The sequence below is a fragment of the Mercenaria mercenaria genome, chromosome 16 (assembly GCF_021730395.1).
Source record: "Mercenaria mercenaria strain notata chromosome 16, MADL_Memer_1, whole genome shotgun sequence".
Taxonomy (NCBI): domain Eukaryota; kingdom Metazoa; phylum Mollusca; class Bivalvia; order Venerida; family Veneridae; genus Mercenaria; species Mercenaria mercenaria.
The window spans coordinates 10,877,616-10,905,478 of NC_069376.1; the positions used below are offsets into that span (position 1 = coordinate 10,877,616).

Below are 27,863 nucleotides of genomic sequence, written 5' to 3' on the forward strand. Positions count from 1 at the left end.
CAATAAAAGTTGTTCAGATCACAGGCACCAGTATCGGACCTGGGACAAAAATATGTTTGTTTTCATCCTAAATGAGTTAAAAATGAAAAATATGTAGTGAAATATGAGCCCCCTTCAAAATATACATATGTCTACTGAAGGCCAGAATCTCGAGAATCGAGCCTGCGAGCAATGGGTTCACTTCCCTGGCCGTTGTGAAATAAATTCTCTAGACAATTAAACAAACTACCTATCACCATTTCACGTGTACATTTAGCTACAAAATGAGACCGACCCCAAGTCTGTAGCCCTACCCATTCATGAAATATCTATCAGAAAACGAGTGCCTTTCTGCTGAAAGTTCCAGGTAGACAGAAATGTGGCACAACGAAACGGTACGAAATCACGGACTAAAATATGCTTGTCAGCCAAGCAAGGGTCAAATTCACTAAAAAATACTAAATAGTATAAATAAATACATAAACTAGGGCCACTCACAATCGTCAGTAGCATCTCAAACACGCGATATTGGCGTTTCAAATTTTTCCACGGTCTTTCAATTGTATGCTACGCCATTGAACAGAATTCGTAAGGTATTTTTAAACGCAATTTCTGATTGGCCAATAGCGACACACCTCCGACAGAACTGCATCGTTTCGCACAAAATTACTCTGATATTATCGTATCGGTTTCAATGGCGGATAATACAATTGAAAGACCGACGGAAAAATAAAAAAGTAATTATCGCGTGTAGCAGATGATACTGACGGTGGTGAGTGGCCATAATTTGCATATTTAGTAATACTTGTTATTAATGTCAAATGAATTTGACCCTTGCTAGGCTGACAAACATCTTTTAGTCCGTGATTTCGTACCGCTCCGTTGTGCCACATTTCTATCTACCTGGAACTTTCAACAGACAGGCACTCGTTTTCTGATAGATATTTCATGAACGGGAAGGGCTAGAGACTTGGGGTCGCTCTCATTTTGTAGCTAAATGTACACGTGAAATATTGATAGGTAGTTTGTTTAATTGTCTAGAGAATTTATTTCACAACGGCCAGGGAAGTGAACCCATTGCTCGCAGGCTCGATTCTCGAGATACTGGCCTTCAGTAGACATATGTATATTTTGAAGGGGGCTCATATTTCACTACATATTTTTCATTTTTAAATCATTTAAGATGAAAACAAACATATTTTTGTCCCAGGTCCGATACTGGTGCCTGTGGTTCAGATTAGGTCGTGGTTTTGAAAAAAAATAGTGCTTGAAAAATTGTAAAAAGTCCTTGAAAAGTACTTGAATTTTGTCTCTGATATTCTGTATGAACCATGATTTACTTTAGAGTAGATGCAGAATGTTTGCAGTAGTACAGGTAATACGCGGCATGTTTAATAAGAAGGTTTGAATGATGTTCTGCGGTTTTCATTATCTCAGCTAATGATGCAAGTTAAAATAAATTACGTCCTGGTCATTCTGTAATTGTCGGTCTAGTTTTAAGAGTTTATATATTTTACAGCACTGCCGAGTGTAAACGGTGAGAGTGTATCATGAGACAGATGAGTAGCACGAGAAAATGAAGAGTACTAAAGAAACCAAAACATTCATCATCATCCGAAGAATCTTGCAAACTGATTGCACGAGTTTTTCCTACACACCTGGGCGTACACTAATGGAATTGACATGAACATGGTACAGTATAATATTATACAGAGTTTCTATGAATCAAGAGCATTCCGTCGTAATTTTAACTGAAGGTAGTTGCCCGTATTTACAATCGGCAATTTCCGTGTGTTTCCGTAATTCTCCGTGTGTGATTTCGGAATCCTGTCATGATAGGAAATTCCTTTTCAAAAGTACTGGAGAACACTGAACTCGCATGCTGATAATACATCGGTGAACTGCCTTTCTTCTAGGGATTTTTAAATTGATTGGCAAAATATTTTTGACGGTAATGGGGCAATGAGTCATGTGCAAGACTCACCTCAAGCACTAAGGACAAGGTCACACTTAGAGGTTCAGTGTTCTCATTCAATGTTTCTAGTCCAGTAATCCACAAGGGATTTTCAAATTACCTGGCACAAATGTTCCCTTTAATAAGTTGATGTGTCACTCTGTAGACCAACATCCCTAGCTCAAAGGTCAATGTCACAGATAGAGGTCAAAGGTTAACTTGGTCCTTTTCTTGTCCAGTCCATAGCTCTGCCATTTATAAAGGGATTTTAAAGTTATTTGGCACAAATTTTCCCTATCATGTCATTGATATATCATTATGCAAGATCCAGACTTCTAGCTCCAAGGTCAAGTTCACACATGGAGGTCAAAGGTTAACATGGTCTTGCTTCTTGTCCTGTCCATTGCTCTGCCATTTGTCAAGGAATTTTAAAATCACTTAGCACAAATATACCTCATTAAGAGGTAATGTGCAAGACCAGGCCCCTGTTTCAAGGTCAAGGTCACAGTTAGATGTTAACTTGACTTAAACAGTCACAAAAACAAATTATTTTGTTGCATGAAGACTCCGACATCTAATGCAAGGTCAGTGTCACCTATTTGGATTTTTGGTAATTATGTCTCCCACCACACAGTGATGTGGGAGACATATTGATTTACTCCAGTCTGTCTGTGTGTGTGTGTGTGTGTGTGTGTGTGTCTGTCACAAAGCTTGTCCACACTCTAAGTTGAACATTTCTCATCCGATTTTCACCAAACTTGAACAAAATGTGTTTGACCATAAGAACTCGGCCAAGTTCGATAACTAGCCAAATCGGTCCAGGCGTCTTGGAGTTATGGCCCTTGAATTACCAAAAATCGGTCTTTTTACTCTTGTCCGCACTCTAATTCGAATATTTCTCATCCAATCTTCACCAAACTTAAACAAAATGTGTTTGACCATGAGACCTCGGCCAAGTTCGATAACTAGCCAAATCGGTCTAGGCATTTTGGAGTTACGGCCTTGAATTATCGAAAAATTGGCCTTTTTACTCATGTCCGCACTTGAATTACCAAACAAATCTGTCTGTTTACTCTTGTCCGCTCTCTAAGTCGAACATTTCTCATCGGATCTTCACCGAACTTGAACAAAATGTGTTGGCCATAAGACCTTACCCAAGTTCGATAACTAGCCAAATCCGCCCAGGCACTTTCGCTTTATAGCCCTTGAATTACTGATTGGATCCACTCATCCAGACTATCTAATAGGATCCACTCGTCTAAAACATCTAGAGAAACTAACATTTTTCAGAGGGGCAGTTGTGGGAGACATGCGCTTTTCTCAAAAGCATCTCTAGTTTTTGTCTGCTCTGTAACTTTTTGATGCAGTGGTGTTGGTATAAATATTCACCATTTCAAGACATGGTGTCATATACAAATTCGAGGTCACAGGCACCCCAGTTAATTTCTTTTTTCTGTTTGTACATGAAATTACTTCCCTTTTTTGATAAAGTACAACACATATGTATTTATATCAGTTTTCCCAGTAATTTAAAAATGAAAGTAAGATAATTTGTATTGATAGACTGTTTAGTACTATATAAACGTCATGTATTTCACTTGTTTATTAATTACCTCCCTTTAATATGACAAAATATTTCATTTTATTTTAATTAATTTCTTTTCTTATTTAAAGTTAAAAATACAGTAAACCATTACAATTCATAAGCATTTGAAAGCATTCACAAATTATAGATTTCCAGACATTTTCAAACTACATATCGTCTGTCTGAATTTTCTGATATGTAGTTTTGATTTATGTACATCTATAGTATAGAAGAAGACATTGTGATTGCATGCAATATGTTTTGTGAAAAATGTCCCTAAGCCAGGGACCTTTGCTACAAATTTTTGTTGTTTTCTACAAGTAACTGATAACTTCTTCACATGATCTAGGGAGTAAACTTAACCTTGATGTTTTGCCTTACAGATAGCCAAACATCTTCCCGAGGATTCCATGTTGTAACATTCTGATAGAAAGATGTACCTGTTGTGCAAAGGGGATAAGCTTGCTTGGTGACAGGTATATTAGTTCATATAAAACAATGATAAAATTACACATAAACCTTATAATTATGCATGTATAATTTTTTTAACTCACCTGTTGCTCAGGTGAGATTTTGTGATCGCTCAATGTCCAGCATCCGTTGTCAATCTGTCTGTCAACATTTAGCTTGTGAATGCAATAGAGGCTGTATTTTTCAACTGATCTTCATGAAATTTTGTCAGAATGAATACCTTGTTAAAATCTAGGCCAGGTTCGAAAATGGGTCATCTAGGGTAAATCAAAGCCTTGAGATGTCTGGTGGTTGAGGGTTTTGCTAGAGTTATTTTCATTTTAAATGCAAATCTATAAATATATATGTATCAGAAACAAATACTAATGTGCCTTATATTTAAGATAAACTCTGCCTGACCTTACATGAACAGCTGCAAGTCAGTGATGTAACCATGGGCTGGAATACCTAATCATTAACAGATCTTATATAATCTAAATGGCCAGTGTGAATGGATAGAGGATGAATAAGAACTACTTGATCATTGATAATTCATCCGCATTGTTCACGAATGGGACTACTTTGTGTAGCACATGAACCTCCTTTGGATGTGATTTGGAATCAAATAAAGATACTACATGATTGTCAGAAATACACTTAACTTTGGTAGCGGGATAAACCCGCAACCAAAAACTAGGTCACTAGCTCAAGTCAAAGAAAAACCTTGTGTATGAGATAAAGAATTTCTTGCATACCAGTACTTTTACCGGTGCTGGAAAAATCCATCTTACACCCCGGGGTGCAAGATGAATCTCGTGCTGTAAATGACGTATTACAAACTACATATATGTAGAAAATTTATGTAGTAATTTATATTTTATTTAAAAAAACAGAATAAAAATTCAATACCTTGACAGTTCCTATTGGTGCCTGATAATATATTTCTCGATTCAAATCACGTTATTTTATCAAAAATTCACAACATTATGCTGCAGCTTATAAAACAAAACCAGAACTAAATATTGTTATTTGTTTTGAAACGTCATGACACCTTTCCTGTTTACGGACGTTGGTTTCCCGCGCTTTGTTTAAATACACTGCCATAAGAAATAGTTTTAAAAGAAAAGCCGTTTGATTGATTTTATTTCTATCATTATTTCTTGAAATCGGTATGCAAGAAAAAAATTCTGTCACTGGTTATAGGTGCCGATGGAAATATCTGGCTCTCGGGTAAGTGTTTAAGTGGTAACTCAACAGGGAGCCTCGTTACTGCCTAAACAGTTACCCTCGAGGCCAGATATTCCCATTCTGCCCCTACAACCAGTGAAAGAATCTTATAGTATTTTTCAATTGATCTTCATGAATTTTGGTCAGAATGTTAACCCTGATAAAATCTAGGCTAAGTTTGAAAATGGGTCATTTTGGGTCAAAAACTAGGTGACTAGATCAAATCAAAGAAAAACCTTGTGTAAGCGATAAAGGCTGTATTTTTCAACTGATCTTCATGAAATGATGTCAGTATGAATGCCATGAATGCCTTCTGCCACAAGTTTACATAGACTAACAGTATATAGGAAAAAACTTTAAAATTCTTCTTGTTGAGTCGGCTAAAGGCTGAAAGCCTTTTGACGAGTCCTTGCTGTTCAGCGATTCTCTAAATGGACCGAATAACACGTGAAGGGATGTAGTTCCATTAGATTTCTCAAACTTCAAACAGTTCACTGCATGAATGAAGTTAAGTTGTGTCAATTCCCTTTGCTATGACCAATATACGATGTAATCTGTCATATTTATGACTTGTAATTGTGCAATACTCGAATGTAACTCATTAAGCATAAATGTGCATTTTAAGAATTGCGCAGGCTTACAAAGCTTGGGTAACATCCAGCGAAAGACAAAAAATAGTTCCACAGGGCTCCAGATAAGATGCGTATTAGCGTAAATTACGTATAGAAATAATGCAAATACGCATGTCTAATAATTTCTAAGCGTATAAAAACGTATATAAAATTACAGAAATGCACACAATGCTTTTTTAAAAACAAAATCTGAATCGTCCAGATGCGTTAGGTAACATAGCCGATCAGCCTTAATTCTCCCACATTGAACGTAAACACGCATCGTATGATTTCTATAAGCTTTGCGTGGGTTGAATTTTGCAGTCAGTAATCGGATAAATTATCGGAAGAAGAAGCTGTTACTGGTTTGTTTAGTTACTACTGATATTAAAAATGATTTTAATTCTTATTTTTCGAGAAATAAACAAATCGGCGAAACATTAAATTGTATTTTCTTGTAGTTTTTGAAATCGAAAGTAGATCGTCTATGTTTGGCTGCTTTCACGAAACGAAACAACTTTTTTATGAAAAGATTTAAATAAGAGGTAATTTAACCATAAACTTCAATGTCAGATACTGCCAATTGCTGCTAAATGTCTTCGTATCATCACAATTTGTAAAATATATTGTTAAAACTGGAGAAAAGTGTAATCGTATCCGGATATAATATTTTGGGTAAATATCGAGCTGTGTTATGAAATTTTAAGAAAAAAACTAAAAACAAACTGAAACTGGTAGACTATACTGTCAGTACATCAATCATTAGCCGACTCAGGCCCATCAGGCCTTTGATTTAAAACCATAAGACCTATGCCTTTGATATTTTGTATGTAGCATTGCCTAGTGGTTCTCTACCAAAACTGTTCAAATTATGCCCCTGGGGTTTCAGGTTTTACATAGAATTATATAGGGAAAAAAATCTTCTTGCCTGAAAACGCAAGGCCTAGGCTTTTAGTATTAAGTATGTTGCCTTTCCTAGTGTTTCTCAACCAGATTTGTTCAAGTTATGTCCGTAGGGTGAAAAGAGGCCCTGGCCTGGGGGCACCAAGTTTAACATAGGCTTATACATGTATATGAAAAAAAATAAAGATTTTCTTGTCTGAAAGTTCAAGGCCTAGGCCTTTGATATTTGGTATGTAGCATTGCCTGGTGAATCTCTAACAAGTTGTTCAAATTATGGGTGAAAAGAGGCTCTACCCTGGGGGTCACTTTTTAAAATTATGAGTTACATGTATATAGGAAAAAATAATTAAAAAATTATCAGATCATAATTTTATTTCCTAGGTTGTTTATTGATAATTACCTGATGACCCCAAGCAATTTCGGATCACTTGACCATGTTCTTAACCTTCTGACCTACTTTCTTGTTTTTAAAGATACAGCCTTGAAATTTGGATGACATGTGCAGTTTTGCACACCGATCTTAAAACTGACTTTCAGTCTCCATGAATGTGACCTACTGATCTACCTTCTTAATATTTAAGCATCAGTTTTCCTTTTGAAACATGTGGCTCATATTACTCAGGTGAGCGATCCAAGGTCAAATCAACCGCAAGGCAGTGCTCTTGTATTAATATTGTCTAGAAGTTATATCATTTTGCCAATGTGGAAAAAAGGCACATATAAATCACAAACTTGGCTTCATACATTATTCCCAGTAGCTTTAATGTTTCCAAGATGTCACATTTAATAAAGGGTGATAAATGTAAATTGGATGATATTCTGGCAGTTAAACTCTTTCTTGGTGATATCTTTTAAGATTGTCTTACAGGAAAAAGAAAAGGAAAATGGTCCCAGGAAAGACAAGCTACAGTAGATACAAGATGCTAAGGACAAGAATGTCTGTCATTCATGGAAACATCAGAGTTCAGCAGGTTCTTGGAACAGGTAATTTGATAATCTGTCAATTAACAAAATCAAGGTATATGTTGGATGCATTAATTTTATCAGTAAGTGTGATAACAAATATAAGGCAGTGAATCAACTTTTATTTCATCTATATAAACTGTTAATATTTTCATACTGCAATATAACATAGTGTCCAGGGTACAAAATTATAAAGCTGAATTTCAGCTCAACTATTCAAAGAATAAGAAAGTTTAGTGTCTATATCTGTACTGGTTATTTTGTCATTAAGTCATATATCTTCTGTTGAATTGGAACATCTCAAATCATTTGCCCTTCTTGGATGTGGGTTCGAGCCTCACTGGGGACACTGAATTCTTTATATGCGTGAGGAAGCCATCCAGTTGGCTTATGGAAGGTCAATGGTTCTACCTATGTACCTGCTAGTGATGAAATAATCCACAGAGGAGCACCTGGGTTCTTCATCAAAGCTGGAAAGTCACCCTATAACATATGGTTGTGTGGGTGCGACGTTAAACACAACAAAATAAATCAATCAATCATTTGAAGCATGTTATACTTGCTAATTAGTTTGACAAATTGTTTAACTCTAAGTGCAGTATTTCCTGTTACATGCCCCGTTTTAACCTAGAAAAGTTCTATAACTCTTAAATAAATTTTAACAAAAGTTTTCCCCTTTAAGGTTGAAGGTTTGCATATAAATTGCTCTCTCCAAAGACAATGCAGATATTGAACTGAAACATAATACAAGCTATTATGAGTCCCCTGTTTATGAGTGGTGGCAGCATATATAGATTTGGTCTTGTCCGTGTTTCCGTCCGTCCGAAGTACCACACCTAGCTCAAAAAGTATTTGATATAAATTGATGAAACCTTGCATGAGTCTTTATCATGATAGAACCTTGCCCAGTGAATTTCTTTCTGCCATCATTACCTATTTACACTGGTATGAAGCACAATGACATTCTTGCTACCAGCTCTACCTGTTTACATTGTCGTGAAGCTCAGTGACTTTCTTGCTACCAGCTCTTCCTGTGTACTCACGACTCTTGCTTCCAGCTATACCTGTGTACACTGTCATGAAGCTCAGTGACTTTCTTGCTGTCAGCTCTACCTGTGTACACTGTCATGAAGCCGAGTGACTTTCTTCATTTCACTTTGCGATATATGACCACTTTGTGTTGATTCGCCGTAAAACCCAACATACTCACTTCTTGATTCCATCTCTACCTGTGTACACTGTCATGAACTTCAATGACTTCCTTGACTTCCAGCTGTACTTGTGTACACTGTCATGAAGCCTAGTGACTTTCTTACTACCAGCTGTACTTGGGTACAATGTCATGAAGCCTAGTGACTTTTTTGATGCCAGCTCTACTTGAGTACACTGTCATGAAGCCTAGTGACTTTCTTACTACCAGCTGTACTTGTGTACAATGTCATGAAGCTCAGTGACTTTTTTGATGCCAGCTCTACTTGAGTACACTGTGATGAAGCCCAGTGACTTTCTTACTACCAGCTGTACTTGTGTACAATGTCATGAAGCTCAGTGACTTTTTTGATGCCAGCTCTACTTGTGTACACTGAGATGAAACCCAGTGACTTCCTTGTGGCCAGTTCTTCCTGTGTACATTATCATGACGTGGAGTGACTTCCTTGCTGCCAGCTTTATCTGTGTACATTGTCATGAAGCCCAGTGACTACCTTGTGGCCAGCTCTACCTGTGCACTATGTAATGAAACCCAGTGCCTTACTTGCTACCAGCTCTACCTGTTCACAATGTCTTGAAGCCCAGTGACTTTATTGAGCCCGAGGCCAGCTCTGCCTGTGTACACTGCCATATAATTAATAAATAATAATATTGATACTGATTATTGAGTTTTAAAGTTAAAGTCCATAACATCTACATAAAAAATCAAGCTTTTTTACTGTTTCTCCCACTTTCAGTAATAGGGTTTCACATATATAACATGTAAATTACAATATTACAACATTTTCAGGCCATTTGAAACCAGAGACTACCAGTACATTTTTGGTGATCATTTGACGAGGCCAGTTGTAGTGTTTTAACATGAGACAGGAAAAATGTGTTTACATTTTGCTAGAGGTTACAGGTATAGTTGAATATCGTTACCTCGATATCGGTTAGCTCGATACTCCGATTAGCACGATGTGTTTGAGTCGGTCCCGATTTTTCCCTATTTATCTTAATTTAATTATTTATCATTACCTCGATATGATTAGCTCGATATTTTGTTTAGCTCGATGAGATTTTTCAGTCCCGTCAACTTACCTGTACTGTTTTTACACCTGGTTTCGTCCATATCACAGCTTGTCAAAAAATATCCATGTTATTTGTAAGGTGTGAAAATGAACCCATTGTTGTCCAGCGATGTGTTAATCATATTCAAGTTAGTTTGGTGTGTTTGTTTTGCTTGTTATTTAATCTTTAATCCAATTCAAATGTCAGGAAGTTTGCATTTAATTCCCAATAATTAGTCTTATAGAACACCGTGCAAGCAAGAAAGCTGTTTTCCAATGTAACAACTAATTTGGTCAAATATTTTCTGTTTGACGAAGTGAAAATCTACCATTTAGGACTGAGTATAAATATGCGTATTTAACTGGTAAATTTTCGTTATCAAAGCACAGTCAAAATGACTACTAAACTAGGAACATTAACATTTATGTAGTTAGTTAATTCATCCCTGATAAACACTTGATGTCTTGAGTTATCACTTTTAAACAGTTCAAGGGATTCCAATGAAACCTTGCACAAATTTAAATCATGTTGAGAAATTATGTGCTATGTACATGAATCAGATTTTTACATCAAAAGTCAAGTGCAATTTTTGGGTTTTCACTTTTAGTTACGCTAATTCATTTTAGCTTAATTGTGATAGAATCTTCAAGCTTATTTAACCACACTTGTGTCCACAGTATTGATGTCATAGTAGAGGATGTGGTCTTGACCCCATCTGGTCTGAAACCCATGACCCCGGGTTCATCAACCGACACCTTAACCATTATACTACCATTCCCCCCACCTCTTGTTTATTAATGACCTCTCTTGCTCGGCGATATATGACCATTTTGTGTTGATTCGCCGTAAAACCCAACTCACTCACTCACTCACTGTTCAATCTACATATTACGTAATTACGATATTCATTCTGGTGCTCTGCCTTTCACCAGTAGATGTCTGTGCACACCACACAAAAGGTTACAAAAATAATGTAAACATTTCATTTAAAAGATTTTTTTGGCAGATTCAGTGGTATTATGATATTATTCTGTAGTTTATTTATGTTAATTTCTTATTCCTTTCTATTTCATTTTTGCAAGAAAACTATTGCTATATTAATAGATAGTAACTTGGAAGTCCTTGTTGTTCTTAGAAGAAATTAGATGTCATACATCTGCGTAAAACGGTCAAGAAACAGAAAATTGTATAGTGACAATATTTTATGATTCTGTTGTATTTCATAATCATACCAATAATTATTGCATTTTCAGGTACATGTATATACTCTGGTTACAGATTTGCAGTATCAACCAGCAACCTCAGCCATTCTAGGTGGGGCCTCCGTGGCCGAGTGGTTAAGGTCGCTGACTTCAAATCACTTGCCCCTCATCGATGTGGGTTCGAGCCTCACTCGGGGCGTTGAATTCTTCATGTGAGGAAGCCATCCAGCTGGCTTACGGAAGGTCGGTGGTTCTACCCAGGTGCCCGCTCGTGATGAAATAATGCACGGAGGGGCACCTGGGGTCTTCCTCCACCATTAAAGCTGGAAAGTCGCCATATGACCTATCATGTGTCGGTGCGACGTTAAATCCAACCAACCAACCAACCAACCAATCAGCCATTCTAGATATAGGAACAACACAATCATACAAGCTGGCAAGATGTTCAAGAGTGGTGACATGCTGCCCAAGATTCTAGTCTGGAGATACCATCAGTCATCTTAGAATGTTTTTTAAGATTTAATAAAAATGTGACATTGACTTAAGACTACAATTATACTGCTTTCAGCCAAAGGCTTTTCTGTGGTTTTTGTTGTTGTTTTTTGGGGTTTTTTTTATCAACATTAATAATATCTGTCATGTGTTTAAGAATCAGTTATAAATATCCTCAAGAGGGCACCTGCGCATTGGGTGGTAATGAGGCTTGCCGAATTACCGCTCATGCGCAGGTGGCCGAGGGACAGATATATCCATCCGATTTGTAAAGACATGACTGATATTTTTTCTTGCATATCGAATACATGCTACCATTTTAATCGGCAGAATTTCTTGCAAATTTTATTTTACAGATAAGAGCTAGAAATACTTTCTTTATAGCACTCTTTCTTACAGTAGAGAATGAACACAAAGCGCAGGAAATTAACGTCCGTAAGCAGAAGTGACGTCATGATGTTTTGCGTTACGCACAATAACAATGTTCCACTTTAGTTTAATTGTTTGTAGCGTAATGTTATGTTCTTACAGTAAACTAATGTATTTTGAATCGAAGAATATACTATAAGGAACTGAGAGATACTTTCGAGGTAACTGCTTTTTTCGTATTTTAAATAATATATTATCAGTGCTTGAACCACTACACTAGTTGGTTTAAACTGTATTTATTTCCACAAATTGTATACACAAACATGAGTACTATATTCAAATTAACAAAGTTTGATAAAAAGACATACATCAATCAAAAAAGTACAAACAAACAAAGAAATTTTTAATCAAATGGAATGGGAAACAAGCTACTTCCATTCGATTAAAAATTTCTTTGTTTGTACTATTTTGATACTACACTAGTTGTCATTAACAGCACGAGAGTCATCTGGCATGGGGGGTGCCAGATGGGTTTTGCCGGCATGGGTAAAATCACCGGAAACGCCAGTCCGATGTGCAAGAAATTATCTGGAAAATAACTGTATTGAGACAAGTTTGTATGTCAAAATAAAACAATGAAAAATATTTTTATGTTATAAATATTTTTTTCTATACTTATGAAGTGACTTTATCATGTCTCTAAGATACGCAAGATTACAGTGATTGTTTTTTTAGCTCAACAGAGCACAAAGTGCTCAAGGTGAGCTATTGTGACTGGTTATTGTCTATCTTGTGTCGTTTGTCAACATTTGCCTTGTTAACAGATAAGCTTTTGGTGCAATAGGGTATTTACCCATCACTTTTTGCCTGAATTGGGTATTGGAAATCTGAATTGGGTAAAAATAAAATCATTACCTAGCCTTTTCAGAAGTGACTGGGTATTTGCTAAATCGAAATGGGTATTTCACCATTCTCACATACAACATCCGAGTATTTTTTGCTTACAATATACATGGTATAATTACTGATCTACCTTCTTTATACTGTCTCTTTAAAAATATATTTAGTAAGACATGCCTGTTATGAAGGTAATTATGTGTATCTTAAGTAATAGTGCTAAAGATATTTTTTTCTCCAATCATTTAATGTATTTTGAGATACTTTTGTTCGATACTGTTTTCTTTTTCACTTTTATGCAGTTAGAGATCAATTTATCAATATCCCAATTGAATGGTACTGCCATTTTTCCGATAAACTGCGACCTGTTTTATGGTAACGTATAACCAGTCAGTTGTCTAGCATTAGTAAGGTTATAACACACTCAATAGTTGTTCTTCTTTATTCTGTATAAAAATTACCTATTTCCAATGACGGCAGCACACATCAGGACCCATTTTAAATGTCTGTAACTTACATTGTCTTAGAGAATATTGTCAGTGCTAAATAAGAATCAGTAGAAAAGTGGGGGTCATGTTTGATGCAAGAAAAATATTTTCAGTCATACACAAACTGCAAAATCAGCTAAATGAGACCCCAAATTATACTGGTGGTGTATGAGCTAAGTTTCCATGAAAAATTTTGTCATGATGTTATTTCATTATGAAAATGCTACCTACATGTCAAGCATAGATCTGTCATGTGATTTTAGGAAAGAAAATAAGGAAAATAGCTGAGGACTATTTGTATCCGCCATTATGCGACTACCATTTTTTTTGCGCTATTTGCTATTTAGTGTCTGTATGCCTTAAAGTCTCGTAAGCGTTCTAGTGATTTAGAAAATGTGATACGCAAGCAATTTTTTTATGAATTGGGTATTATGAATTTTTATTGTGTTTTAGTACGCACACTGTATGAATTCATTTGGGTTTTCTGTAATTTTAATTGCGTAAATACACACAGCTTATCTGGAGCTCTGATGACCCAATCTTTATGAAACTTGGTCACAATTTTAATCTTGATGATTTCTAGGACAATGTTGAAAGAGGGTCATGTCAGTTAAAAAACTAGGTCAGCAGGCCAGATCAAAGGAAAAGCTTTTGAACACTCTAGAGGCCACATTTGTGACCCAATATTTCTGATTCTTAAGCAGAATGTTTCTCTTGATGATTTTTAGGTCAGGTTGGAATCTGGGTCATTTGGGTTTAAAAACTAGGTCGCCAGGTCAAACTGAAGGAAAAGCTTGTGAACACTTTGTCTTGATGATCTCTAGGTCAAGTGGGAATCTGGGTCATGTGGGTTCAAAAACTAGGTCAGTAAGGAAGAATGGACTATTTACTTGTTTCCCAGATAAATCTGCTTATGTCTAGGTAAGAGGTCAATTGTTCATATTTCAAGGGTCTTAATAAAGGATTCTGTAGCTTATTTTGTAGAACCTCTTTTGTTCAGTTCCCTTCCAGTCAAATAAAAACTATTATAATGATGTAATATATTTTTGATACATTTTGTCTATTAACTAGAAACCTTGCAATAGCTGTAAGCATTGTTACATGATTGCTGATGTAATGTAAGTGCCTTACTAGATTTGACCTGTTGTTTAATGTACAAAAATGATAGCTAAATCTTAAACATGTTTGAATGGTATTGTTTGTCATTTACTCTGTCGTTTGAAAAGTATAATTTGTATGCATTGATTGAAATGAGAATAGACATGACTGTTTATGCAGTAAAATAACAAGAATGATAACTCAGTCTGTATTTATCTTGCCTCCTACAAGATTCTTGCATTTTTATTGGTCAATAGACATCAAATGGAGACAGGATATATTCCATATTCTGCTAGTACATTTCAGATATGAATATGAATTTTTATTATATACCTATATAAATTGTGTAATCAGCTTGTATTTCATAATAAGATATGAACAGACAGACAAAAATTCCATATTGTACCTTCCGTATTGTATGCTGCCGGACTGTGTCGGTGCGACATTAAACCCAACAAAATAAATTCTTAAATATGCATGTCCCGACACATTTCTATAAAAAGCGTACATAAAAACTTCACTAAGTTCCATTTAATATCGATAAACATTCAAGATTTCGTTCAAGAGCAAAACAAGAATCAAAATGGTAAAGGTATATAATATAAGGGTCATTATCAGTAGCTAGATCTGGGACTTTGTATTCGGCTCTCGTGGATTTTGCAAGGTCTGATCACACTCTGTGCTTGCGCGCCTCGTGAGATCTGATCTGGCAAAATCCACTCGAGCGGAATTCTGCATCCCAGATCATTCTACGGTTATAATAACCCTATTTGATTAAAAACAAAATGGCTGCTGTATCGCTAGCGTAATTGAATCATGTCAGATTACAAGCTCCAGCTATAGATATCAATTCCGAGATAAAAAAATTTGGTGTTTTCTTGCAGTTCTCATTTTTCTTATCAAATAGGTTTGTGAAGTTAGCGGTAAGTAAATAGAAGAACCGTAACTCTGTAAGGAGTCCTCCGCCTCTGATTCATGTAGGGAAGTTGGCATTTACATGCGGAGAACAAGTTTGTACTGGTACAGAATCCAGGAACACTGGTTAGGTTAACTGCCTGCTGTTACATAACTGAAATACAGTTGAAAAATGGCGTTAAACCCAAAACAAACAAAGAAAGATTATCTTTCAAATGGGCCTTTACAATAATTGATATGTTCCAACCTGGATTAATTTTTGTTTGTTTTCTTATTTTTAGCTCACCTGTCACATAGTGACAAGGTGAGCTTTTGTGAACGCGCAGCGTCCGTCGTCAGTGCGAGTGTAAACTTTTGTTTGTGACATTCTAGAGGTCACATATATTTTTCGTGGGATCTTCATGAAAGTTGGTGAGAAGGTTTATCTTGATGATATCTAGGTCAAGTTTGAAACCGGGACACATGCGATCCAAAACTAGGTCAGTAGGTCTAAAAATAGAAAATCCTTGTGACCTCCATAGAGGCCATATTTTTCAAGGATCTTCATGAAAATTGGTTAGAATATTCATCTTGATGATATCTAGATAAAGTTTGAAACTGGGTTATGTGCGGTCAAAATCTAGGTCGGTAGGTCTAAATATAGAAAATCCGTATGACATCCCTAGAGGCAATATTTGTCATGGGATCTTCATGAAAATTGGTCAGAATGTTTACCTTGATAATATCTAGATCAAGTTCGAAACTGGGTTACGTGTGGTCTAAACTAGGTCAGTAGGTCTTAAAATAGAAAATCCTTGTGACCTTTCTAGAGGCTATATTTTTCAATGGATCTTCATGAAAATTGATGAGAATGTTCATCTTGATGATATCTAGGTCAGTTTTAAAACTGGGTCAGGTGTGGTCCAAAACTAGGTCAGTAGGTCTAAAAATAGAAAATCCTTGTGACCTCTTTAGAGGCCATACTTTTCATGGGATATGTATGGAAGTTGGTGAGAATGTTCATCTTGTTGATATCTAGGTCAAGTTCGAAACTGGTCAAGTGCGGTCCAAAACTAGATCATTAGGTCAAATAATAGAAAAACCTTGTGACCTCTTTTCGGAGGCCATGAGATCTTCTAAAAAATTTGGGCAGGGGGGGTTCCCCTTTTGTGATTTTCTATTTTCAAGTTTGAAACGGGGAAAAGGGTTCGGAAAAAAAAATAGGTCATTTGGCCCAAAAAAAAGGAAATACCTTGTGCATCCTTTTTAGGGGCCAATTTTTGAATGGTTCTTCATAAATTTTGGTCGAATGTTCACCTTTTTTGTTATCTAGGTCAAGTTTAAAACTTTTTTACATGCGGTTCAAAACTGGTCAGTAGGTCTAAAAATAAAAAATTCCTCGTGCCCCCTGAGCCTTTACTTTTCATGAGATTTTTATGAAAATTCGGGAAAATTGTTACCTTGATGGTATCTGGGCCCCAAGGTTCCCCGAAACGGGGTAAGGGCCTTAAAAAGAAAGGGGTCATTAGGTAAAATTTAATAAAAAATTTTTTTGGACCTCTCTGGAGGCCATATTTTTCAATGGTTCCCCATAAAATTTTTTTCAGAAGTTTTATTTGTTGATGTCTAGGTAAGATCAAAACTGGGGGTCACATGAGCTCAAAAAAATTTGGGGTCAATATGTCAAATTTGTAAAAAAAAAGCCGCCATACTCAGTTTCAAAACGGGTAATGGGGGGCAGGTGAGTGTTTCAGGAAAACCATAGTATTTCTTGTTTAAAATTACGGAGGGAACGTTTTGTTGAATTTCCCTTAGTTAAAATTTTCCCAAAAAAGCTTTCTTTTCCCGGACTTTTTTTCTGTTTTGCCTGAAAATTTTATGCAAATTGTGTTTTCCTCAGAGCCCTGGATATTCGTAAAGGTTTTTTTTGTTTTGGGTTTTTACTTAGCATTTGATCTTAAAGCCTTTGGACTAGAAAAATTTTAAATTTCCCCTTTTTAAGCCCCCGCCAGGGATTTGGTGGGGGTGGGGGTTAAAAAATGGTCTCCATCCTTTTGGGTCCTTTTGTCCCTCCTTCGTCCTGCCCTTGTAACACTTTGTGCCCTTCTGGACCCTTTTAAAAACCCCCTTGAACTTTTTTTGTCGGGCCATGCCAAATCGGGTTTCTGGGCACAAATTTTGACCCTTCCCCTTTTTGTGCCGCTCTTTTAATTCTTTAAACCCCTTGAAGGTTTTTCATAAAAAATTTTGGGTTTCAAATGATCAGTCACCCAGGCGATATGCAGAACTTATGATGGACCTCCCCAACCCTCAGGTAAAGGGTCAAAAAGTTAGAGCCTTCCATTTTGTGCCCGCTCTGTTTTCCCCAAACCCATTGAAGGTTTTATGAAACTTGGGTTCCAAAATGTTCGCTCCAAGGGCCCGATGTGCAAAACTTTTGAGTCGCCATGCCGACTAAAGGTCAAGGTCACAAATTTAGGGCCTTTATTTTGTGCCGCTCTGATCCCCTTTAAACCCCCTTTGAATTTTTTTCATAAAAAACTTTGGTCAAATGATCAGTCATCAAGCGATGTGCAGGGACTTATGAGTCGGCCATGTTCCCCTTTCAAGGCCCAAATTTTACAATTTGGGAAAAAGGTTTTTGACCCCTTTCCCTTTTGTTGTGTCTGCTCTGAAAATTCCCCTTTTATCCTTTTGAAGGGTCATATGTAACCTGGGTAAAAGGATCGCTCTTTAAAGACAATGTGCAAAAAATTTGTGCCCACCCCATCCCAGTCGGGGTCAAGGTCACAAAGGTTTGAGCTTTTCTTTTGTGTCCCTCTGTTTTCCCCAAAAATCCCTTAAAGGAAAATTTTCTTTAAACCCTTTGGGGTGAAATGTCACCTCTTCATGATTAAATGGCAAAAGAAATGATTCAGCTTTTTCAGACCCAAGGGTCAAAGGTTTCCCCTTTCAATATCCAAAACCCGTGGGGGGAAATTTAGCTGTTTTGAGACTGCTTTTAAAAATTATTATAGTATTTGCCTTGTGAAAAAGTAAGAATAATATGATTGTTTCAAAAAAGATGAAAAATTTTGGGAAATTTATATACATGGTTTAAAATTTACGATTTTAAAATTGTGCATCGATGGCAAGCACGTGGGGTTTTTTCTTTCCCCTTTTATCAGGTGAAAAAGATTGTTAACCCTTTTTGTGCGTTGATCAGTTTCTGCACCTTTTACTTTTCAATTGGAAAACCTTTTTGGTTTAGCCCCCCAATTTAAAAACATTTAAAGGGTTTAATATTCAAATTGAAAGAGGGAAATAAAATTTTTTAGGGAAAAGGGGGTTAATAATTGATATAAAAACCCAAGCAAAAAAATGATGTAGGCCCGAGGATCACTGTTTTTTGTGTTCATTTTTTCCTTTTCGGGTTAGGGAACTCTTAGGCTTTTTGTACACTTAAAGGATGATGACCGGGGATCACTTTTGGGTTTGTGTTAAATTTTTTTTTTTGGTTGGGGAAAATCTTAGGCAGTTTTTACATTTAAAAGGATGTATGAGGGAGGATCACTTTTGTTTGTGTTCATTTTCCTTTTCGGGTTTAAAAAAACCCTTCTAGGCAGTGTACATTAAATGATGTTTTGCCCGAGGATCACTGTTGTTTGGGGTTCATTTTTTCCTTTTCAGGTTGGGGAAAACTCTCTAGGCAGTTTTACATTTAAAAGGATGTATGCCCGAGGTCACTGTTGTTTGTGTTCATTGCCTTTTCAGGTTGGGGGAACTTTAGGCAGTGTACATTTAAAAGGGGTTTTGCCCGAGGATCACTGTTGTTTGTTTTTCATTTTTCCTTTTGGGTTTAAAGGGAAAACTTCTGGGCGTGTACATTTAAAAGGGGATTTTAATGACCGAGGTAAATGTTTTTTTGGGATTTTTTTCCCTTTTTTCGGGTTGGGGAAAACTTTTTGGCAGGGTAACTTAAAGGAAATGTATGCCCGGGGAAACACTGTTTTTTGTATTTTTGGGTTCCTTTCCAGGTTAGGGAACTCTCTAGGCAGTGTACACAAAAGGAGGGAATGCCCGAGGATCACTTTTTTGTTTTTTTTTTCATTTTTTCCCTTTTTTGGGTTGGGGGTACTCTCTAGGCATTTTTTCACTTAAAGGTTGTATGACCGGGGGATCGGGGGTTGTTTGGTTCATTGTTCCTTTTCAGGTTGGGGGATCTCTAGGCAGTGTACACTTAAAGGATGTTTTTAAACCGGGAGGATCACTGTTTTTTGTTTTTCATTGTTTCCTTTTCGGTTGGGGGAACTCTTAGGCATTTGTACATTTAAAAGGGATGTATGACCGGGGAATCATTTTTTTGTTTTTTTTTTGGTCCTTTCCGGGGTTTGGGGGAAAACCTCTAGGCAGTTTACACCGATATGGAAAGTCATCCTTTGTTTTGGATAGGGAAATTCTGGCTTGTTAAAGGGGAATATGGAAGTCACCCTTTGGGAATGATATGGAATTCTGCTTGTACCCCGGGGATGGAAGTCACCCACTGATTTTTAGGGGTTTAGGGCCCCGACCCCTAGACCATTTCCCTTAAATTTTACTGGAATTCTGGGTTTTTTTAGGTTCCCAGTTTTAAAAAATTTCCCAATTTTTAATTGGGGGAATTGATAAAAAGAAGTCCATTTTATATTTCTTTTTTTTAATATTTTTTGGGGGGTTTAAAAAATTTAATTTTTCAGATCAAACTTTTTACAGACTAGCATTTTTGCTTCGAAAAATGTACTCCCCAAAACGCCTCGTGGGAGGGTTTCAGGGGGGGGTTTTTAAAAACCCCGGACAGATGTTTTAATTTTATAAGTTTCTGGTGTTTAATGTTTAAATTTTTTAAGGTAATTTTTTGCAGTTTCGAAATTCAATGTCTGAAACAAATTAAAAAAAAACCCAAATTTTTAAATATTTTTAATTACGAAGAGGGAAAGCTGTGACAGTATTTAATAGGATAATTTTAATAAATAGGGGAACGGAAATTAATATGTTACGATCTCTCAAAGATAAAGGGTTAACCCCCTTAAACAGTTTGTTGTTACATAGATTTTTTTTGGAAAAAATATTGGGGAGTTTATATATTTTCCACGGCCACCTTCCCAAACATTTTTTGAGAGAACTGAGTTTTAATTAAAAAAATACAGAGTAAATTTAAAACCTGAAAAAAAATAGTTTTGAATGACGTCATTCCCAGAACGACATAGGGAAAAACCGGCTTAATTTCGTTTTATAAGCAGACGTTTCGGCAGGCGACTTTGTGCGGGTTTGCACGTTGAATTTTCCTTTTGATTCTTTTGGAAATCGCATTTTGGTTGGGGAATTTAAAATTCCGGGGGAAAAATGGGCGTTTGCGAGCAGCGGGGGGCCGTCCCCGTGATGGGTCAATACAGACTAATTTGTAAAATTTTTATTCACCCGGGAAAATTTAAAATGAGAGAAAAAATTCAGGGGAACCCAAAATGCTTTAAAAACATTTTTAAAAAAACTGATTTTTCACAATGAGAAAATTTCCTGAAATAAATTTTTATTTTTTATTTTTTGGGTTTAACGTCGCACCAAACCAAATTTTTAGGGCCCTTAGGGCGATTTTCCTTTTTTTAGGGTGGAGGAAGACCCCGGTGCCCCCCCGGGGTTTTTTTTTTTTTTTTTTCACCCACGAGCGGGCCACCTGGGTAGAACCACCGCCCTTTCCGTAACCCAGCTGGAGGGCTTCCTCCCGGAAAAATTTCTCCCCCAAAAATTTGGGGTTTTCAAAACCCACAGGATGAGGGGAAATGGTTTAAAAGAAACGCTCTAACCACTCGGCCACGAAATAAAAGACTGTTTCGTGTGCCCGGGTTTTGCAAAAATTTTAGATTTTTATTAGTGTATTTTTTGAATGCGAAATAATTTGATGTTCAAAATCAATAAATTTTTTGTACCCCGAAGGGACGTAGGGGCCCATTTTTGGTCCCCCCACCCGCCCGTTGCATTTTCCCTGTCCGCTCGGTATTTTGGGAACCCCTTAAAGGATTTCAAAAAACACTTGGAACAAATTTTCCAATATTGAAACGCGTTGCATGTACCCGATGGCTTGCTTCAAGGTAAGGCACACTTAGGGGTAAAAGGTTTTGATTTTTGTTGCTTTTTCCGTTCTTTTAAAACTGTTTAAATGATTGGGGTTTTTTTTTAAAGATTGTTTACATTAAGGGGCAAAGACTAAACTGAACAACTGTTTGCCCCCGGAAAAGGTGGGCTCCTGGTCATATTTTTTGGGTTTTTTTTTAAACTTAAAAAATAAATAAAAAAACTCTTTAAAACCCACAACCCCGATGACAACAAAAAATAAATTCACCGGCCATTTTTAATCCACCGTTTTTAGCGACGAATTTTTGCGCCGCCGCAGCTTTGGGGAAACCCCCGCGAATTTTTTGGGGCCCAATTTTTCAGGGGGACGCGCTTTTTCCGTTTCGGAGGCCTAAATTCAAACTGGGAAAAATTTGGGTTCATATGAAACATTTTTTTTATTTTTTCATTTTTTTGGGTTTTTTTAACGTCGCCCCCGACCCCTTTCTTAGTCAAATAGCGATTTTTTAAAAAACTTATGGGGAAAAAAACTTGATTACGAAGTTTTTCAGCAGCAATATGATTTTCAGGCCATATTTATTTTTTAAAATTTATGGTTGTTTTTTTTTTCCCGTGTTTTTTTTTTTTTTTTTTTTTTTGTTTTTTTTTTTTGAAAAATTCCCAAGTAAGTGTTAAAAAAAAAAAAAGGCCAGCAACAAATTTTTATTGATACATGAATTTGGGGTTTCTTGCGATATTTTTTTAAAAGGATTTTTTTTAAAATGGGGCTGTCTTTTCCTTTGGGAAAACTTTTAGACAAGTTCAAAATTATTTCTAAATTTTTAAATTCAAACACGTTTTTGGCAGCAGTGGGTATAAAAAACATTTAGAAAATTTCGCCTATAAAAAAATCTTTTTTTAAAATATGGTTGGTTTGTTTACATTTTTCCCCCTATGATTTGAAAAAAGAGATTTTTTTTCATTTCCCAATTACATACAAATTATTTAAAACCCCAAAAAAGGGTTTTGAAAAAAAACCATCTAAAAAAAACTTTAAATTTGATCAAATGTCATATTGACTTATGTGTAGGACCAAAAAAACCCACGTATGTTCTCTATAAGCGAATTCAATTAGCTTTTTTAAGATTCAGCGGGGACGCATAAAGGGTTTGAATAAAGTTTGACTTTCATAATGATGTGACGTATATAAAGTAAAGCTGTAATTGTAACACAGGGGCAAATCGCTTTTTTTGACGTTTTCTTCAAAATTTTGTTTGCGAGCTGTTAGATTCAAAAATTATAAATATTCTAAAAATTCTGTTTAAAAAAGAAACAAAATATCTATTTCTTTTACATTGGCTTGAAAATTTTTTTAAAACCAAAAGGGGGAAATTTTGTAAATTGCATAGGGCCCGAAGGACTTTATTACGAAAAAAATGTAGTACTGAAAAAATGCAAAATTTTTTTCCCGTTGTTAAAATCAAAAATAATTTTATGTTCCAATTTTTTATCAATTAATAAAAACAGGGGAGTCATTGGATGCGGATAATTAAATCATCGTGTTTTAATTTTTACGAAACCAAAATTCCTGCCCAAATTTTTTTTAAATGTTTAAATTTTAGGAGGATTTTTTATTTCTTAAATTAAAATTTCTTTTGACATCTTACATTGGGGACAAAGTTAGGGGGCATTCTCTGTCTCTTTCCCGGGGAATTCCTCTCGCCCCATCCCCCCAAAGTCGATTTCAGTGGGGAATACTTTTTGGGAGGATTTTTTTTGGTTTGAGTGCCTCTTTTTTTTTAAAAGTTTTTGAACGTATCAAGTTTCTTTTGGGAAAACCCCAGAACACAACCAATTAAAAAATTTTTAGTAGCAGTTTTCGGTTTGCCTAAGGGGAAAATGAAATTTTACAACACACTTCTTGCCCCGCCCCTTTAGTCCCAAACCCACAGATTGATTGGAATTGATCGCTTTTGGGGTTTTTCTTGTGTTTCCATAAACTTTTTTAAGATGGAAAAAGCGCCAAATTTTTCCCCCAAAGAAAAAAGCTCAAGTCTTAATTTTTACCGCCCCTTTTGACATGTTTTTTATACAAATTTTTTTTTGCTGATTGTGATAAAAAGCTTTAAGCTTATTGTAACCACTCGCGTTTGTAAATTTCCCCCCTTCCCTGGAAAAACCCGAAAGGTGTCTATGGGGAAAGTCAGGACATGACCCCCGTGGGGCTCGAACCCACGACCCCGGGATTGAGGGGCCAGCCCTTACCCACTAAAACCCCCGCTCCCTTGTGAATTTTTGGTGATAAAAAAAGGATAAATATTTGGGTTTGGTGCCTCCCCCTAAAAAGTCTGCGAGTGTTGCAAAAATTTTTTGCAGAAATGGAAATGAAAAAGGAACCTGGGGGGCCGTAAGGATGTCTATGACAACTTTAACCCCGCGTTTGGATGGGACCCCTAAAAGGGCTGGAATTTTCCCTGAAAATGTTGCAGACCATTTGGAAAAGGGGTATAAACCTGAAAAATTTGTGACAGGTCTTTTGGGGTTTGGTCTGCGAGTTTCCTTTTTGTACCCAAAAAAACAAGGAAATAAAGGAGTAAGGGAAAATGTAAACAGGGGGAGAAGTTTTTTTTGAAAAACCCCGAAATTTCGCGAGTGTTTCTCCCAAGCGTTGAAATCTTTCCTATGAAGTTAGGGGACTGTGGTCAAAGCGTTTTTTGGGGGTAAGTTAGCGGAAATCTTTTTATTCCGAAGTTTTCTTTGAGGTAAAAACTAAATGCCCCCGGAAAAAAAAAAGGTCAAAATGAGGGCAGGATGATATTTGCAAAAACATTCAATCCATAGCAAAGAAAGACTTTAGAAAGCACATATTTCACAAACACTTTCAAGTACATTTTTTTTTTAAATTTTTGTCTAGAGCTTATGTATTTCCATGTACATGAATGGGTCCCAAAGACACAATTTAACTCCTAATACTGGAACCCATGTTTTTCTTTCTTTGGTTCATTTTTGTATGCGCGTCGGGACAGGGGGCGTTTAAACACGACAACGATAGTTCACGAGGGTGAGGGACAGGGACAGTACAAAAACATGTGATGGGGAGCGAAGCGAAGACGCAAATTTAATGCGAATGTTTGTCTTCGTGCTGTCTTTAGAATCACAACCGTGTGTTTGGGTTGATCGTGTTTTCCCGTGATCGTACCTTCTTTGTCTTGTGATGTACCTTCGCGCCCTTCGCATTACCTTCGCGTTTCGTCTCGTCCTTCGCGTTTTTCGTCATCGGGATTTCTCTCTTTTCCCCAAATGTACTATTAAATCCCAAAAAGGGGGAACCGTACAAACTTTACTTTTCCCTTGTGTACTAGTGATTTGATTATACATTTTTTTAGTGTAGAGTTCAAGCGTGTGGGTGCACTAGAAAAAATTTTTTGCTACCTTTAAGTATTTGTCCCCGCCATTTCTGAAAATTTTTCTATGGGACTTTTGTCTTTTAAAAAATGTATAAAAGGCAAATAAAATTAAACAATTAAGAAATTTTTTTAACACGACCAGATTTTTTTCCCCAAGGGACCGAAGATGGCGGAAAATTTGTGAATTTTCCTTAAAATTTACAGGCAGAAAAAAACCAGAACAGAACAAAAAACTTGTACAGTTGTTTGAGTTTTAAATTGCAAGAGATACATTAAATTCAAAATGACATGGGTAAAAGCTTTGTACGAAGTCTAATGGCATGTATAGTATGATCAGGGTTGCTTTTTTTGCATTCTTTTAAAAAAGGTGATTGGGATTACAGAAACATAAAAAAAAAAAAAAAAAGGGACTGGGGAAATGTTACTACAATTACCCCGCAATCACATATTTCAACCCAAAATTGGATACCTCGTAGCCCCAATTTACCGGGGCCCCAATACCTCGAAAGGGGGGAACGGAGCCTGCCCCCAAAAAAAACAAGCGGGGTTTTAAAGAACTGCAGGGTAGTAAGTAAAAGTAGGGGCTTTTTTTTTTTTTTAAAGGAATTAAATGTTCGGGGGTCTGCCTTCACGGAATTTGGGAATATTTTTTGTTTTTTTCAGAAAAAATTTTTCGGGAGTCTGCCTTCACGGAATTTTGCTAAAAAAATGTTCGGGAGTCTCCCTTCACGGAACTTGCTTTTTAAAAATTGTTCGGGAGTCTCCCTTCAGGGAAAACTTGCTATATAAATGTTGGGGAGTCTGCCTTCAGGGAAACTTGCTAAAAATTAACGGTTGGGAGTCAGCCTTCAGGGAACTTGCTATATGAATGTTGGGTGTCTGCCTTCAGGGAAATTCCCTATATAAATGTTCGGGTGTTGCCTTCACGGAACTTGAATAAAAATTTTCGGGGTCTGCCTTCACGGGACTTGCTATAAATGTTCGGGGGTCTGTTTCAGGGGAAATTGTTTTAAAAAAATTGTTCGTGTTTTCTGCCTTACGGAATTGCTATGAAAATTGTTCGACAGTTCTGCCTTCCCCGGAACTTGCTATTTTAAATGTTGGGGGGTCTGCCTTCACGGAATTTGCTTTTAAAGTTCGGAGTCTGCCTTCAGGGGAACTTGCTATAAATATTTCTTTTAAATTTACATGGTTTAAAATTTAAAAAATTTAACCATGCTTTTTCAAAAAAATGTAAAAAACAATTAAAAGGTGTAAGTTGAGGGGTTTCGTTATGACCTTTTTTTGGTGCTTAAGTACTTTTCCAGTTCACCCTTTTCCAAAACATTTGTTTTTTTTTTAAACCCAAAAGGTTTTGAAAAAAATTTTTTTCCCAGGAACGAAAAAAAATTTTAAACTAATACTTTATTTGCTACTTTTTTTTCGGGCCCTTTAAAGAAAGCAGATTTTTAAAAGGGCAGCAGTTTTACTACGCTAAAAAATTTGATAAGGATTTTGAAAAAATTTTTCAAAGTATGTTTGCTGCCGTACTATTTTTGGGTTAATGAAACGTTCACATAAAGGGCGGGGGGTTTGCTTGTTTTGTTTAAATCCCTTTGGGCTTTTGGGGAGTGACCCACTTGGACAAAAGCCATGGGTAAGAAATTTTATCATTTTATCATTAAACCATTCGCTGGGCCTTTATAACATCTTCGTCGTTTTAAATTTATGAAAATTTTTCAAAAAAAAATTTTTTATTTTTTTAAATTAAAAAATTTTCCCTCAAAAAAGCTTTAATAAACACTTTTAGTCATACCCTTAAAGTCTTTTTCTTGATAGATTTCTTTCATAAACAGGGGAAAATTTAAAAAAAATCGGAACCGTTAAAAATTAAATCGGGGCATTTTTTTTTAATCTTTAAATTTGCACTCTTCGGTTATTACGGAAAGTCATATGTGTTCAGTTTCATTTTCGCCGGGAATCCCGAAATTCCCGCCCACGGCTTTATACGAAATTTGGGGAGGGGAAAATTCCCCGAGTGTTCTTTTAACGACCATTCCCTTTAAAATTTCCCGAAAGAATTCACTTCTTTTCAGTTTTTTGAATACACTAAAAAAAGAAATTAAAAAACCCTCATTGGACAACTTTTTAGAATTTTTTTTTGTTCCTCAGTTGAAAAAAAAGGGACGGAAAAAATTTTTTTTTTTTTCTTTTTTTTTAAAGGCGTATTGCTTTCAAAAATTATTTAGTTGTTTGAAAATTGTAATTTGGATATCCGCTTTTTGAAATTTAAAAATTTATTGTTTGGTATCTGTTAGAATTCATGCTCTTTTAGTTCTTTACAGTTTTATTCTGTGCAACTTGATCTGAAAAAGGGGCTTTTTTTTTTTTTTCGAAAAAAAAGGCGCTGTTAAAGGCGTAAGTCTTTTAAGGGTTGTTTGGGAAACGTTGCTTCATTATTTATGTTGTAGGGAAAATTGTTTTATGTTTTTCTGATATTTTTGGAGGGGTTAGTGTGCCACAAGTCCCAAAATAAAGCTTAATTTGTCAACGTAACAAATGTAAAACCCCAGCATAGGACGTATTACATCACAGATTTTACGTTTACGTTGCTGAGTCGTAGGATTGGGGAAAAAGTTTTCCCCAAATCCCAAACCCGCCGGAAAATTTTCTCAACATTTGTGTTCTGCTTGGTTGTAAATTTTGCTTTTTGATTTTTTCTTTTTTAAATAAAACCTAGATAAACGAAAAAAAATTCGGGGAATATAAAAATGTAACTAAAATATTGAGAAAAACATGTAAATGAAGTTTATAAATCGTTGGATAAAAACCAAGAATTTGGAAATTTTTTGCTTTAAACTAGGAATTTCCCCAAACAAGACCATAGCCCTTTGTTTTCTTTAAAACGGGGTTTTTTAAAAATTCTAGAGCAGCCAAAAAAATTTTACCCCATTGTTGATAATAAAAACAAGACCTGCCTTCAGTTGTCTTTAAATTTTTTTCCCAAGGGGACAATGTATCTAAAAGAAATTTATTT

General features: G+C 36.1%; 1 protein-coding gene and 1 long non-coding RNA gene across 15 annotated transcripts in view; one reads left to right on the forward strand and one right to left on the reverse strand.

Annotated features, from left to right (window-relative positions):
- LOC123541050 (uncharacterized) overlaps positions 1 to 12,642 on the forward strand; it is a 42,932-nt gene extending 30,290 nt beyond the window's left edge. For 10 of the 12 annotated variants that reach the window (XR_008367713.1, XR_008367712.1, XR_008367704.1 and 7 more), the window contains 6 exons: positions 1,499 to 1,671; positions 3,902 to 3,994; positions 7,578 to 7,693; positions 9,672 to 9,785; positions 11,188 to 11,248; positions 11,544 to 12,642. This is a non-coding gene — a long non-coding RNA (uncharacterized LOC123541050). Of the gene's footprint in view, positions 1 to 1,498; positions 1,737 to 3,901; positions 3,995 to 7,577; positions 7,694 to 9,671; positions 9,786 to 11,187; positions 11,249 to 11,543 lie in introns of all 12 variants that reach the window. The other 2 variants (XR_008367706.1, XR_008367711.1) reach the window with 2 other exon arrangements.
- Positions 1 to 27,863, reverse strand: part of LOC123540684 (NACHT, LRR and PYD domains-containing protein 3-like) — a 244,067-nt gene that overhangs the window by 157,632 nt on the left and 58,572 nt on the right. The gene's annotated exons all lie outside the window — the stretch shown is intronic.